The sequence below is a fragment of the Gossypium arboreum genome, chromosome 3, assembly GCF_025698485.1.
Source record: "Gossypium arboreum isolate Shixiya-1 chromosome 3, ASM2569848v2, whole genome shotgun sequence".
In the NCBI taxonomy this organism is placed as follows: domain Eukaryota; kingdom Viridiplantae; phylum Streptophyta; class Magnoliopsida; order Malvales; family Malvaceae; genus Gossypium; species Gossypium arboreum.
Window position 1 is genome coordinate 75,700,559 of NC_069072.1, and position 12,308 is coordinate 75,712,866.

Below are 12,308 nucleotides of genomic sequence, written 5' to 3' on the forward strand. Positions count from 1 at the left end.
GTAAACTTTGATGAAACTATTTGAGTTGCTTATAAGCTATTGCTGAAATTGATGTACAAGAAAAATATGAAATATGTATGAGATATATATATGTGATAAGGCCGAATGGCCAATGTGATGAATGTGAAAGTTCATATATGTGATAAGGCCTAATGGCCGATGTGATGAATGTGAAAGTGTATATATGTGATAAGGCCTAATGGCCGATGTGATGAATGTGAAAGTGTATATAAGTGACAAGGCCTAATGGCCGATGTGATGAATGTGAAAGTGTATATAAGTGACAAGGCCTAATGGCCGATGTGATGAATGTGAAAGTGTATATATGTGATAAGGCCTAATGGCCGATGTGATGAATGTGAAAGTGTATATATGTGATAAGGCCGAATGGCCGATGTGATGAATGTGAAAGTGCATATATGAGATAAGGCCTAATGGCCGATGTGATGAATGTGAAAATGTATATATGTGACAAGGCCTAATGGCCCATGTGATGAATGTGAAAGTGCATATATGTGATAAGGTCGAATGGCCAATGTGATGAATGTGAAAGTGTATATATGTGATAAGGCCGATTGGCCAATGTGATGGATGTGAAAGTGTATAAATGTGATAAGTCCCGAAGGGCATTTGTGTCAGTACTATATCCGGGTTAAAACCCCGCAGGCTTTATGCGAGAATATTATCCTGATTAATGTCCGTAAGCTCCGTGCTCGTACTATATCCGAGCTCTAAAGACCCGATGACTACGTGTGGAGATTATGTCCGGGTAAGACCCAATGACCACGGGTGGAGATCTTGTCCGGGTAAGCCCCGAACTAAAGGTTTCGCTGAAGATTCGAGTAAAGCATAAGATTATATGACTTTACAGTAACAATTGGTAATAAATACATTCAATGCGTTAAGTTGGTCAGGTATGTATTTTGAGATTATATTTAAGCTTGATTTGGACTAAATCACAAGGTCGTTATATGATGCATATGTGAGTAAAGTAATAAGACTGTTCTATGATTATTGTGCATTTGGTCGATGTGGAAAGTTAGGTGAAAATATGTAATGTACCTATGTTTACAAGAGATCACTATCAAGTGAGAATTTATCGCCTATTATATATGATGAGATGTGCATATTCGGTAAAGGGATGGTATGCCCGAAGGAAGAGTGAAATAAAAATACGAACAACTATGTTATAATTTGGTTGTTATCTGTTGACACTTTGCTTAAAACTTACTAAGCATTGTAATGCTTACTCCGTTTACTTTGTTTCCTCTGTTTTATAGATCTCATTTGGAAGCTACTGAGGCTCGAGGATCGTCAAGAACTAGTCACACTATCACTATCCACTGTTTGGTACTGCTATGTTTTGGATTATCTTATGGCATGTATAGAATAGACTAGTAGTGGGAGGATATTTTGGTTAATGTATATAAGCCATGCGAAAATGGCTTTAAGTATACTTTGATCATAGCATTATAATCATTTTGTATGTCGTCTGTCGAGAGGTATGGAAATGTTGGTAACGGTTAGTCATGGGAATGGTTATTCATGATCACTTTTGGTATATGTATGACAAACTCTAGTTGATCCATGGAGGATCATGAGATAGGTAAAGTTTACCTTAAAAAAATTGATGCCGGCAGCAGCAGTGATGTGAATGTGAAAAATCTTTAAAAATAGTAAGAATGGAATTAAATAGCGAATAAATTATGTAAACGAACCTTGACGAGTCTATTTTCATAGGAAAGTAACAAAACTATCATATGGACAGTATGTTAAGAGGTATTTAAGTCTTCGTGAGACAGGGCCAGAACGGTTTCTGGAGTCCCTGTTCCGACTTTGGAAATTCATTATAAATTAACCAGAGACATTTAGAAGTCATGCCATATATGTATAGATTCCTTTTTGAGTCTAGTTTCTATAGAAACAAACGGCATCAGTATTGAAGCCCTGTATAGGGAGATATCCGAATCGTAATGCATGAAGGTCAGTGTAGTCGCACCCTGTAACAGGGGAGACTTTAACTAATAAACTGTACTAATTGGCCCGACCAAAAATCCTAGAAAAAAATCTGTAGATGGGCATATGAGTCTAGTTTCAGGAAAAAAATTTACGAAACTGATTTTCGAGTTTTGGAACTCAAGATATGATTTTTAAAGTGACAGTGACGCAGTTAGCCAACTGCCTGGAAATATTTAAAATGGACTGTGAAAGCAAGTGATTTAAGTCTGCAAACCCCTCGTGTCCGACTCCGGCAACGGTCTCGGGTACGGAGTGTTACAATTTTATTGGTATTAGAGCTACGGTTTAGTCGATTCTAGGACTAACGTAGCACGCGTGAGTCTATTTATACATGCCATAAAGTGATAAAATGATAGTGTGATGATTTTGACTATTAAAATGTGTTTGTTGTATTGTAATGAATTTTGATCCCGACCGAGCTGTAGCAAGCTTTCAACTATGAGAATTTGCGATATAACTTCACTTGGATATGCTTAAATTATTAAGTTAATCAGGTACGTGTCATGTACTCGTGTTTGAATTTTGATTTGGATTAAATTATAAGGGTATAAGTGATGCAATTTTGAAAGAATGTACGACTATAAATGTGATCTTTGTATGTGGCTATGGAACTGAAAGTTAAATAGTCGATAAGCATGTTGTGTTTGTATTCAAGTAATGTGAATGATATACTAATGTGTATTGTCATATATGTATATGTACATGAGAATTGAGAGTGATATATCTGGACTAAGTTCCGAAGAGCATTCGTGCTAGTGATATAACTGGACTAAGTTCCGAAGAGCATTCGTGCTAGTGATATATCCGGACTAAGTTCCGAAGAGCATTCGTGCTAGTGATATATCCGGACTAAGTTCCGAAGAGCATTCGTGCTAGTGATATATCCGGACTAAGTTCCGAAGAGCATTCGTGCTAGTGATATATCCGGACTAAGTTCCGAAGAGTATTCGTGCTAGTGATATATCCGGACTAAGTTTTGAAGAGCATTCGTGCTAGTGATATAACCGGACTAACTTCCGAAGAGCATTCGTACTAGTGATATATCCGGGCTAAGTTCCGAAGAGCATTCGTGCTAGTGATATATTCGGGCGAAACCTCGAAGAGCATTCGTGCTAGAATTATGAGGCCTTGTGTGTGCAAGTTCTTCAACCGAGCACTATGTGTGCGGATCGATGAGTTGAAGCACTATGTGTGCGAGTTCTTTAATCGAGCGCTATAAGTGCGAAATCGGTCGATGGAACTTGTGTATGCGAAGTGTGTTTAGTGTATGACCTCGTATGGAACGAAGGTCATTGATTTAAGATGGTGGATATGTTGTTAAGAAATGAATTCATGTTATAAATGCGTTCTGATTTAGTTTATGGGATGCTTGGTATATGAAGTCATATGTGCTATTGCTAAATGACCCTATTTTTGTTAGTCATGTTCAAGAAATTATTTCGATTAAGTTCGACATTTGGAAGTCTGTAAAATTTTTGATGAATGCTGATGATTTTGGATATATGAGTTATGTGCTAAAATAAATCCCATGCCAAGATACTATATGAGGCTTTATGCCTAATCGATTGTATACTGGTATCGTTAATGATGATTGAAAGTGCTAAATGAATTCAATGTTCGGTATGTGGAAGTTGATTTTCCGTTGGAAATAGGTTAAGTTGAATAGTGAGATATGATGGAGTTAAAGGATAATTATTGGGATGTTTGAGTATCGTGTACTTTCGGTCGAGATTCTGACTTATTTATAAAAAAAAAATGTAGGGTACAAATATGTGGGTTGATGATGTGAATTATACATGTTAATATGTGCTTAATATGTGTGTTTGAAATGCATTTGTGAACTAAATTAAGTGATTATTGCTTATGAAATCAAGAAAATGAGATATATGTGCATACTTGTAAAAATGTTTATGTATTTGTTTTAAGATAAGAAAATGATTTTATAGATCGATGCGTAATCAGTAATGAATTACAATTGCTATCGATGAGCTAATGTTAATATGGATATAATTCAATAAGAGGACGTTATCCTAAACTATGCATCGGTAGAAATTTTTGGGGACGAAAATCCCTGAAGGGGGGGAGAGTTGTGACACCCCTAACTTGACCCTGGTCGGAAAGTGGTTTCGGGACCACAAAATTGAGTCACAAAAGTATATAAATTTTCTTTTCTATGTTTATTATATGTAAAGTTTCATGTGTAAAAGTATCGTGTTTTAATTTTTTTCATTTGAATGTGGAATTATTAAAAAGGACTTATGTGAGAAACTTGAAAATGTGATAGGTTGATTTGTAGTGGCCAAATATTGTATGGTTTAAAGTATGAGGACTTGCATGTCAAATATCCCTCCCTCAAGTTAGTGGACGGCAACGCTAGTGGATGATTGCCATTTTATGCCTTTTATATTAATAAATTAAATGTTAAATGAATAAATAATATGAAGTATGGACTTATATTAAAAGAAATGGGTGATAAAAACAAAGTTGGTTCATCTTTCTCTTCTCCATTGCCGTACCTAAAGAGAAAAAGGAGAAATTGAAGTTAAGGCATTTGGTCACCTTTAAGGGATTAAGGTATGTTAATGCTCTTTCATTGAAAATCATTGTATATTTGGAGTGGTCATCAAGTATAGAAGCTAGCTCATGGCAAATGTTTTGTAAATTTATGAAGATGACATTCGGTCATGGATGTTTGTATTTTTTTGATGTTGTTTTTGATGCTTTAGTGTATTGAAGGTTGATTATAGATGAGTTGAGCTTGGTAAAAATTGAATAGTTGTGGCTTAATTGCTTAATGACAATCGGCTATGTTGAAGTGCTAAATGAGTGCTAAATTGAGCTTATGATAGTAATTAGAATTTGGGAAATTTATGCATTTTGTGGTCCAAGTGTGATAAGAACCATACGGTTATGGCATGTAAGCATGAAGATTTGTGGAAGTTTTAGAATTGGCCTAAGTGTTTTCGTCATTACCATATATATATTGCCGAATGTATGCTTGAAGGATTGGTTAAGTACATTGTTGTTAAATGCTTGTTGATTTGTATAATTGTTGCCTAGCTACTAAATGAACTTATGATATTATGGATAAGTTCAAGAGTGGCAAAATTGAAATGAAGTTTGCTTGTGCCGAATGTGCATATAAGTAAGTGGAGTTATGTTATAATAGAACTAAGTGTGGCTAGTAAAGCCTATTTAGTTTTCTTGCTATGTTTGACCATAAATATGATACATATTGAAATCTATTGTTTTAGATATAGATTAAATGATATGTGATTGCCAAATGTGATTGTTAAGTGAATAATATTAGTTAAGTACTTAAGCAAATCTATTGTTTTACTTAAGCTTAAGAGTAAAGAGGATCAAAGTCGGATATGGGAAAAGAGGAAGTAAACGAATAGCCGTGGATATCTAGTCGTCGACCACTTTCGAGGTAAGTTTTAAGTGATTAAACGTTGAGTAAATTCAATCATAATAGAACATAATGAGTTGATTTAATAAGATATGATGTGGCCATGATATGTTTTAAACTCAAATGGTAAGTTCATAAGTGTTTGGACTTGGAAATTTAAGAGCAGTAACGTGATTTTAGAAAATCACCATAAATTGTTGGTGTGGAATTATAGGCTGAATAAAATATGTAATCAAAGCTTAATTAGTCTAGTTCCTTATAAAAGAGGCCGTGTGAGCAAAGAAATTTCCTATAAAGAGATATTTAAAGTTGCGTGAGACGGTGTCAGAATGACTCCGAAATCCCCTGTTCTATTTTTAGAAAATCGTTATAATTTCCACAAAAATGGTAAGGTAAAATTTATATGCTTAGACTTCTTAATGAGTCTAGTTTCAAATGAAATTGAATATAACACATTTTGAATTACGTACAATGAGAAATCTGATTAAGTAGTGAGGAGTGGTCGATTAGTCGAACAGTGAAACAGGGAAAATTTTAAGAAAAATCTGGTATTGATTGGCCACACCTAAAATTATGAAAATTTTATGGATGAAAGATACATGAGTCTAAATTGAGGAAAATTAACGGCAATTGATTTTGAGTTTTGTAGCTCGATTATAAACAATTTAGTGATTGTTGCTCAAGAAAACCGCTATGAGTGAATATGTGATTTTGTTGTAAACTTTGATGAAACTATTTGAGTTGCTTATGAGCTATTGCTGAAATTGATGTACAAGAAAAATATGAAATATGTATGAGATTTATATATGTGATAAGGCCGAATGGCCAATGTGATGAATGTGAAAGTGCATATATGTGATAAGGCCTAATGGCCGATGTGATGAATGTGAAAGTGTATATAAGTGACAAGGCCTAATGGCCGATGTGATCAATGTGAAAGTGTATATATGTGATAAGGCCTAATGGCCGATGTGATGAATGTGAAAGTGTATATAAGTGACAAGGCCTAATGGCCGATGTGATGAATGTGAAAGTGTATATAAGTGACAAGGCCTAATGGCCGATGTGATGAATGTGAAAGTGTATATATGTGATAAGGCCTAATGGCCGATGTGATGAATGTGAAAGTGTATATATGTGATAAGGCCGAATGGCCGATGTGATGAATGTGAAAGTGCATATATGAGATAAGGCCTAATGGCCGATGTGATGAATGTGAAAGTGTATATATGTGACAAGGCCTAATGGCCCATGTGATGAATGTGAAAGTGCATATATGTGATAAGGCCGAATGGCCAATGTGATGAATGTGAAAGTGTATATATGTGATAAGGCCGATTGGCCAATGTGATGGATGTGAAAGTGTATAAATGTGATAAGTCCCGAAGGGCATTTGTGTCAGTACTATATCCGGGTTAAAACCCCGCAGGCTTTATGCGAGAATATTATCCTGATTAATGTCCGTAAGCTTCGTGCTCGTACTATATCCGAGCTCTAAAGACCCGATGACTACGTGTGGAGATTATGTCCGGGTAAGACCCGATGACCACGGGTGGAGATCTTGTCCGGGTAAGCCCCGAACTAAAGGTTTCGCTGAAGATTCGAGTAAAGCGGAAGATTATACGACTTCACAGTAACAATTGGTAATAAATACATTCAATGCGTTAAGTTGGTCAGGTATGTATTTTGAGATTATATTTAAGCTTGATTTGGACTAAATCACAAGGTCGTTATATGATGCATATGTGAGTAAAGTAATAAGACTGTTCTATGATTATTGTGCATTTGGTCGATGTGGAAAGTTAGGTGAAAATATGTAATGTACCTATGTTTACAAGAGATCACTATCAAGTGAGAATTTATCTAACTATTATATATGATGAGATGTGCATATTCGGTAAAGGGATGGTATGCCCGAAGGAAGAGTGAAATAAAAATACGAACAACTATGTTATAATTTGGTTGTTATCTGTTGACACTGCTTAAAACTTACTAAGCATTGTAATGCTTACTCCGTTTACTTTGTTTCCTCTGTTTTATAGATCTCATTTGGAAGCTACAGGCTCGAGGATCATCAGCAACTAGTCACACTATCACTATCCACTGTTTGGTACTGCTATGTTTTGGATTATCTTATGGCATGTATAGAATAGACTAGTAGTGGGAGGATATTTTGGTTAATGTATATAAGCCATGCGAAAATGGCTTTAAGTATACTTTGATCATAGCATTATAATCATTTTGTATGTCGTCCGTCGAGAGGTATGGAAATGTTGGTAACGGTTAGTCATGGGAATGGTTATTCATGATCACTTTTGGTATATGTATGACAAACTCTAGTTGATCCATGGAGGATCATGAGATAGGTAAAGTTTACCTTAAAAAAATTGATGCCGGCAGCAGCAGTGATGTGAATGTGAAAAATCTCTAAAAATAGTAGGAATGGAATTAAATAGTGAATAAATTATGTAAACGAACCTTGACGAGTCTATTTTCATAGGAAAGTAACGAAACAATCATATGGACAGTATGTTAAGAGGTATTTAAGTCTTCGTGAGACAGGGCCAGAACGGTTTCTGGAGTCCCTGTTTCGACTTTGGAAATTCATTATAAATTAAACAGAGACATTTAGAAGTCATGCCATATATGTATAGATTCCTTTTTGAGTCTAGTTTCTATAGAAACAAACGGCATCAGTATTGGAGCCCTGTACAGGGAGATATCCGAATCGTAATGCATGAAGGTCAGTGTAGTCGCGCCCTATAACAGGGGAGAATTTAACTAATAAACTGTACTAATTGGCCCGACCAAAAATCCTAGAAAAAAAAACTGTAGATGGGCATATGAGTCTAGTTTCAGGAAAAAAAATTTACGAAACTGATTTTCGAGTTTTGGAACTCAAGATATGATTTTTAAAGTGGCAGTGACACAGTTAGTCAACTGCCTGGAAATATTTAAAATGGACTGTGAAAGCAAGTGATTTAAGTCTGCAAACCCCTCGTGTCCGACTCCGGCAACGGTCTCGGGTACGGGGTGTTACATGAACACCCTTGCTTTCATGTATGTTTGTCTCTCAAAGAATATCCCCAACGTATTTAGTTTGGGACAATAACAAACCATTAAGAGTATGAATCATTTCAATGCCTATAAAAAAAATAAGTTTACCAAGATCTTTAATAGGAAACCTTGCAGATAATAATGAAATGGTAGTGCTTATGAGAGTTAGATTGTTACTTTTTATTATAATGTCATCCGTTTAAACCAATAAGTAAATACAATTTCCATCAATGTGTTTGATGAACAAAGAGACATCACATTGCAACCTTCTTAAACCCATGGACAATAAAACCTTGGTAAGTTCTTTATACCATTGTTGAGGAGCTTGTTTAAGTCCATAAATGGTCTTGGTTAACTTGCATACATGATTTGGCATTGATGAATTCTCAAAACATGCAGGTTGTTTTATAAAAACTAATTTGTCAAGTGAGCCCTATAGAAAGGCATTATCAACATCCATTTGGTGCAACTCCCACTAATTTTGCACTACCTCAGATAACAACAACCGCACTGTTACAGGTTTGACAACAAGACTGAAGGTAGAATGATAATCCACACCTAGTGTTTGATTAAATCCTTTTGCTACTAATCTCGCTTTATAGTGATCCACAAAGCCATCTAGTTTTTGTTTTACTCGAAACATCCATTTATAGTTAACAATAGAAACATCTAGATTTGGCAAAACTAATTCCTATATTCTATTTTATTGTAATGCATCAAACATAGATTGCATTGCAGCTTTCAAATGATTATTTTTCAAGGCTTGCTTGTGTTTTTTTGGTGTGGATGTAGAGTTGACATGGGCTATATAGTCAAAATTTTTTAGCTTAAAAATATTATTCTAGGATCTTGTAACGAGACAAGATGGTGGTGAAGTGTTAATTACTAAGGTAGGCTCAGTTTGAGGGGTTGGCAATTGCTATGATTGAGCCGTTAGATGGGAGGAAGATAGAGGTGGTAATGATGGAGTAGGGTTTGTAATGGGTGGTGGTTCTTGATCGACGGGAATTAGTGAGAAGAGAAGGAGGTTTAGATTAGTTTTAAATTAAAAAGAGTAGAGGAAGAGAGTGTACCTGACTATGGAGCATCCAATATCTATGCAACATGAGGTAATGGATTATTGCGAGTAGTTGAATTTTCCGATCTTAATGAATGGGATTTGGTATTTCAAGTAACGCAAGATTAATGGGCAATGAATTTGAAGTGTACTCAGAAATTACCTTGCGAGATATGAAAAGTTCGGAAAAAAATTCCATGATTCTACATTTATCCAATAAATTTTCAAAAAATTATTTTTCATGGTAGAGAAAATATTTTCGAAGGGAAAACACCTTAAAAAATATGACATTAGTAATAAAAACATTTTTGAAGTGACAAGTCATGGCACTGATGATAATAATGAATTTTAAAAAAACTTAAGAACAAGTTTATTTTTAGTACAGGGTTTCAACCACAGGTAACATAAACAACTGAATCTTTTTAGATATTTGTAATTTGAATATTTTCTAAATAATTTATTGTATGAAAAATCATGTTTGAGATTAGGAAAGGGTATCTGATTTATTAAATGAAAAATATGCAAAACTCAAAAAATCAGATGGTAAAGACACTTGGTGTAAAAGTATTTTGATTGTCTCAATTATATGTCAGTGTCACTCTTCAGCGAGAGCTACTCTTTGTGGGGTGTATGCTGGAGTTGTAAGATGTTCTATACTTATTGTGTAACGCCCTAATTTCTCAAATCCCAAACCCCAGTTAAAATTGTTTTTGCATGGTTGTGGCGTAGATGTACGTCTGCCTTAATGGTGTAGTGCTCTAGGAGTGTCTGGGAAGTCATGGGTTCAAGCCTTGGCTTGAGCAAAATTTTGCTTCTAAGTGAATAAACCCTTGTCTTCAGCTTATAGACTTTTAAACTAAAACGAGTAAAGTATGACAATATAAGGCCTGCTGGCCTAGTGGTAAGTAATGTGTGGTGTGTGCCTAGGGGTCTTGAGTTCGAGCCTTCTGTGCGCTAAGGTGTTTTATTTTGCTGCCTTGCAATGTAAGAAGTAGAGATTGACCGAAACTCTGATGTTGGAGTGGTTGAGTGGGGATGAATAGCCAAATTTGGGGAGAGTTTGGTGGGAGTAGATAGGGGAGTAATTGGTTGAGAGATGTGGGGAGGTTTTTGAGGAGAAAGTTAAGGAGTTGGAGAGTGTGGGAGTGTAGTGCCGAATGAGGACTCTCCTCAATTGTTTGGTGTGAGTAGTGCACCTAGTCATTCGGCTATATTCTTAGTGCCGAAAATGTAATCTAGTGCTCTCCATTTTGGGTAATCGTCATTTGTCTTCTGTCTACTTTTCATGTTTTTCCCTCTTTCGGTTATTGTTTTGCTTGGTAGCCATATGTTCTGGTGACCACTCGGGGCATTCTGCATACTAGCCTGTTGTGGTTTTGTCTTCAAGGTTGTGTTTGAGTAATTGATCTTCCTCTTTTTCCTTTCTTAATCTTCTTCACCATTTGCCGAACCCTCATTCTCTTCCTCCCAATCGGTCATCAACTTTCATCTTCTCTTTTGGTCTATTAGCCAAATACTTTATTATTATTATTATTATTATTATTATTATTATTATTATTATTATTGTTCTTTTTCTACCTCTTTAACCCTTGCCGAATCTAGCTTTTCTTCTTTGGTTCTGAGCCGACACTGTTTTCTCTAGGAGCTGAACCCCTCTGTAACTCTCTCAACTCTTATCGTGTTTCGGCTTTTGAAGTGGGTTCTTGAGCATTAGGTTAAGGGTTAGGGCAAGTTCTTTCTCCCTTTCCATCATGTTGTTTCTCTCTTTTCCTCTTTGGTTTTGGCTGAATTAATCATGTTTAATAACTCTCCTTTTGGCGATTTCTTCTAGGGAGCAAGATTGTTACATCTCGTGCATCGGGATTAAGGTGTGCTTTGGGACATTTTCCGAATACTGCTAACCCTCGCTCTTAGTCTACGAGTTTGGTAAGTTCTTTACACTTGGTATAATGGTTTGAGTGAGGTAATAGTTTACAAGGGATGTATGGTTGCAGGTAGCCTCTAAGGATTGAAAAAGGGGTTGCTGGCAACGGTTTGTGGATCGATCAAAGCAAGGGGACGCCGATTTTCATGAAAATATAAACAAAGGTTTTTCTGAAAACATCACGCTCACGCAACACGTTTTAAAAGCTTTCGTACCAAATACGGTTTTAAAGTTAATAATAAACTGGTTGAAGTGGTATTTTACCTAAATAACTTGAGTTTTACAATGAGCTAGACCTTCTAACCTTTTGTTAAGAATCTAAAGAAGTGTTTATAAAAAATAGATTTTTCATCAATTAGTGTTTTGGAAAAACACTCGAATGTGACATCACAGATTCGGCCATAACGTCTAGGCCGGGTTTGGGGTGTTACATATGGATTGACGATAAGGATCTATACCTTAAAATTCTCCTCCACTATCATTGTAAAATGAAGTTATTTTCCTTGGAAAAGATTTCTACCAACAAATTGATTGGATGTCATTTTTAGTTCTTGGAGTGTATAACCAAATATACCTGGTGTATTAATCAACAAAAAGGTAGTAATAAAATTTTTTATCTACTGATAAAACTAGTGATGATCCCTATAAATCGTTGAAAATTCTTTCTAAAAGGTGAATCACTAATCAAAGTTGTATGAGAAAATGACAATCAATGAGATTTGTTATAAGAACAAGCATTATAAAATGAGTATTTATCTTTCGTTGAAACTGGTAAATGCAAATTTATTCAAAATAAAATTGAGATTTCATTGTTTGGATGACCTAGTCGTCGGTGTCAA

The 12,308-nt window shown here is 35.5% G+C and overlaps 1 long non-coding RNA gene across 7 annotated transcripts; it reads left to right on the forward strand.

Annotated features, from left to right (window-relative positions):
* Positions 1-10,431: 10,431 nt before the first annotated feature.
* On the forward strand, positions 10,432-12,098 carry LOC128290358 (uncharacterized). Of its 7 annotated transcripts, none has more exons than XR_008280124.1 (4): positions 10,432-10,932; positions 11,188-11,276; positions 11,381-11,471; positions 11,540-12,098. It is a non-coding gene; the product is annotated as an uncharacterized LOC128290358 (long non-coding RNA). The 7 variants fall into 7 exon arrangements; XR_008280126.1 differs by having other exon boundaries at positions 11,188-11,266; positions 11,377-11,471; XR_008280125.1 differs by having other exon boundaries at positions 10,435-10,799; positions 11,188-11,266; positions 11,377-11,471.
* Positions 12,099-12,308: the final 210 nt, after the last annotated feature.